Below are 4,666 nucleotides of genomic sequence, written 5' to 3'. Positions count from 1 at the left end.
CGGGCTACTGGGAGTGGTAGTTCCAAGGGCGCGCTTCCGGTTGGACCGGAAGCGCCTTCTTGGCAAATTCCCCGAGCGGCACTTGTCCCAAGTTCCGTTTCCTAGGGACAGCAGTGTTCGAGGCCTTGGCGAGGTGGGAGATACTGTCCTAGAGGCGGACCGCGCCGGCTAGCGGGTGGGGAAGCTCGGTAAATCGCCTCCTGGCGAGCCTCAGTTTGCCTGTCCCTAAAATGGCAGCTCACGGTAGCCGCTCTTTGTAGGAACTTTGTTGAAGTCTGTTGAAGCGCTTTCCTTTTCATTCAGTAGTTAAAAAGAGTTGTAAGGAAGGGGCTGTTATGTTCCCTTTTCGGACGAGGAACCTAATTTCGAGCTTCGCCTCACATATGAAGCCCTACCCCTTGCTACGAATTCAATTTGAGTCTGCTGAACCGAGGCCCCCATTCCAGGAAAGTAGTTGGAAGGGACCCTTTCCCAGAGGATTCTGGTCCTCCTGGCCCCAACTCTTTACTTCTCATTCGCCTCGCCTGTTAATTTGTCCACCAACGTTTCTATTGTTTAGTTGCAACAACAGTAAGATGGTCAGAGTGAGTGACAGGTTGGAGAGAGCCTGGGAGCATCAGAATGGCTCTGCTGTGCGCCAGGGCATGGGTCTGAGCAGAGCAGCCATAGGCCCTGGCCGCATCAAAGGATCACTCACTCTGGCATTTGTGAGGAGAATAGACTCAAGAGGGTGAGGGAAGGACCGTGATGACTTTTGAACCAATGCAGTAATCAAGGTGGGTGGGGATCAGTGGTCAGATTGTGGACAAGTTGGTATTTTAAGGGTAGTGCCAACAGGCAGGGGGTTCAAGTTTGTGCATCATGGACTGCAGTCCAGCCCCTAATATGGAGAACAAGTCGTGGAGAAGGCCTCTCAATGCAGAGCTGTTTACCAAGGGTGAGTGGCGAACGTGTTACAGGTGTGTGATGAAGCCGCTTCCCTTTTGTCCAGGCCCTCTCCTATTTCAGTTACGGGAGCTTGCTGGATGGTACCCTGTTCTCTCTGAGTGATGGGGTGGCCAAGATTGGTCCAAACAGCCATTTTGGATGCCTCTAATTACAGAAGTCTGGGCTGTGTCTGAGCTGTTACTGAGGTTTCTGAATGGGAAAAGACCAGAGCGGTAGTAGAATGTATGCTCTCCGTGGACATGCTCCTTCTGAGAGATGTCCAAAATGTGATCACCCCATGGCAAGTGAAAGGCCCCAGCTGGTTCCATTTCGTCATAGCCAGATGAGAATGAAAGGTAAAGGGAGGGTGAGTCAAGGACACATTTTTTGGAAAAAGTAGGGCATTTTATGAGCTGGGTGTAGGGTCACCAACAGTAAAATAACTAGCACAAGTCACCTAGGCTGGAAGTTATTAGTTTGGTGCAAAAGCAATTGCAGTTTTTGCTTGTTCAAATTTGCCGTTTGATACTGTTTCTGTTGTTGTTCAGTTGTTAAGTCGAGTCTGACTCTTTGCAATCCCATGGACTGCAGCACACCTGGCTCCCCTGTCCTTCACTTTTTCCTGGAGTTTGCTCAGATATTGATATTGAAATACATTCTAAATAAATGTGGCTATGTTATATATAATTTGAATGCACATTTCTCATTTTATGGTTTTTTTTGGTAATTATGTTACTTGCTGTTGATTTTATATTTAGTTTAGACTGAGAAAGATTGAGGGCAGGAAGAGAAGGGGGTAACAGAGGATGAGATGGTTGGATGGCATCACCAACTCAATGAATGTAAGTTTGACCAAACTCCAGGAGATAGTGAAAGACAGGGAAGCCTGGCATGCTGTAGTTCATGATGTCACAAAATGTTTGACACAACTTAGCAACTGAACAACAACAGTGGAAATGATGTTAGGCAAAAATTCCAGAAATTTTCTTGAGTTAAAAATGGATCATAAAACAGCGGAGACAACTCGCAGCATCAACAATGCATCTGGCCCAGGAACTGCTAATGAACATACAGTGGTGGTTCAAGAAGTTTTGCAAAGGAGACAGAGTCTTGAAGATGAGTAGTGGCCAGCCATCAGAAGTTGAGACCAACTGAGAGCATCATCGAAGCTGATTCTTTACAACTACATGAGAAGTTGCCAAAGAACTCAACGTCAACCATTCTATGGTTGTTTGGCATTTGGAGCAAATTGGAAAGGTGAAAAAGATCAATCAGTGGATGCCTTGTGAGCTGACCAAAAAATATATATATATTGTTGTTTTGTAGTGTCCTCTTATTCTGTGCAACACTGAACCATTTCTTGATTGGATTGTGACATGCGATGAAAAGTGGATTTTATACGATAACCAGCAATGACCAGCTCAGTGGTTGTACTGAAAAGCCCCAAAGCGCTTTCCAAAGGCAAACTTGCACCAAAAAAGGGTCATGGTCACCATTTGGTGGTCTACTGTTGGCCTGATCCACTACAGCTTTCTGAATCATGGTGAAATCATTACATCTGAGAAGTATGCTCAGCAAATGTATGAAACACACCAAAAACTGCAACACCTGTAGCCGGCATTAGTCAACAGAAAAGGTTCAATTGTCCATGACAATGCCTGACCCAATATCAGATAGCCAGTGCTTCAAAAATTGAATGAATTGGTCTACAGAGTTTTGCCTCATCAGCCATATTCACCTGACCTCTGGCCAATCAGCTACCACTTCTTCAAGCATCCTGAGAACTTTTTGCAGGAAAACCACTTCCACAACCAGCAGGATGCAGAAAATGCTTTCCAAGAGTGCGTTGAATCCTGAAGCATGGATTTTTATACTATAGGAATCAGCAAACTTATTTCTCATTGGCAAAATCTTGATTGTAATGGTTCCTATTTGGATTAATAAAGATGTTTTTGAGCTTAGTATAATGATTTAAAATTCATGGTCCAAAAGGGCAATTACATTTGCACCAATCTAATACCTCATGCTCTCAAACCCTAGGATTAACTCATTTTCTCTAGCTAATATTCTAACAGTCACAAAGGTCAACGCTTGGGATTCTGAGTACCCTGCCCCCAGGTGAAAGTCAAGATGTTTCTCTACAGCTGGTGACCATGCAGAGGCTCCCCTTTCACAGGTCTGCTTTGCCACCAGTTCAACATTCAGCATCCAATTTCTCATGTCCCTGGAATTTAATGTTAGATGTTTGTTCCTTTTTCTTTTAAGAAAACTATGTAAAACAAAAATTTGTATGAGATTCAATGAAACCTGTGAAAAGACTCCTAAGCTAAATAAAAAAATAATAAAGAATATCAACCTACAGGCCTAAATCCCTTTGTTCCCCTCTCTTCATTGGAAAAGACTGATTCTGGGAAAGATTGAGGGTAGAAAGAGAAGGGGGAGATTGAGGATGAGATGGTTGGATACAATCACCAACTTGAGCAAACTCCAGGAAATAGTGAAGGACAAGGAAGCCTGGCATGCTGTAGTCCATGGGGTCACAAAGAGTTGGACACAACGTAGCTACTTAAAAACATTCCCCTCTGGAATAGAAACCCCCCTTCCTCCGGGGGCAGCCACTGTCCTGAATGAGATGTGAATCACGCCATGTGTTTCCTGAAACTTTACAATGTGTCTGTTTCAAAACAATACAAAGCACAGTTTTGCATTCATATAAAAGCATAGAATTTCATCTACAACTTGCATTTTTTGCTCCATAAATTTATCATTACAAGATTTATCCTTTTGGCTTTGTGTAGGGCTTTTTGTTGTTGTTTGTTTTGCCATTTTACCTGTTGGAATCTTAGTTCCCCAACCAGGGACTGAACCCAGCCCCCTGCAGTGGAAGCATGGATTCCTAACTACTAGACCTCCAGGAGAGTCCCAGAATTTATCCTTTTTGATATGTGAGACTAAATTTCATTTATTTTCGCGGCTGTATAGTTTCCCCTTGAATGACTATACCACAATTTATCTTTTGTACTTGTGATGGCCAAGTTCATTGAAAAATACTCATTAAAGCAACATCCTACAGCCCATGCTCCACAAGAGAAGCCACCACGATAGGAAGCCCGTGCACTGCAACTAGAGGAAAGCTAGCACAGCAATGAAAACCCAGCACAGCCAGAAACAATTTTTTTAAGCAAAGATGTCATCATGAGAGAGTTTATGCTAAGTTGCTTCAGTTGTGACGGACTCTGTGACCCCATAGACTGTAGCTTGCCAGGCTACTTTGTCCATGGGATTTTCCCGACAAGAATACTGGAGTGGGTTCCTATTTTCTCCTCAGGGGATCTTCCCAACCCAGGGACTGAAACCATATCTCTCATATCTTCTGCATTGGCAGATGGGCTCTTTACCACTAGTGCCACATGGGAAGTTTTCATGCCTTTTGATCTGGTAAAAGGAAACTGGGGAGAAAAAGGGTACACATTTTGTGAAAGAAAAAGGAAAAACCATCTTATTTTTCATTTGGATTTGCAGGTGAGGGAAGTGGTAATTGACATTTTATGAACACTTTAAAGCTTTCTTACTTCAGACAGAAGAGTAGTTTTCAGTATGACAATCACAAATATGATCCTTTCTAGTCTCTATATGACACCTTAAAAGAAAAACTAGAGCTTGCATCATGAGAGCATTCCGATTTTGAGCCATCAGACACATCTCGTAACAACCACTTACTCGAGGCTTACTCGATTTG

Source organism: Moschus berezovskii, chromosome 22, assembly GCF_049115385.1.
Source record: "Moschus berezovskii isolate FMDL1 chromosome 22, NW_MosBer_1.0, whole genome shotgun sequence".
NCBI lineage: Eukaryota > Metazoa > Chordata > Mammalia > Artiodactyla > Moschidae > Moschus > Moschus berezovskii.
The sequence above is the reverse complement of the archived record's forward strand: the minus strand, read 5'-3'. Positions refer to the sequence as shown.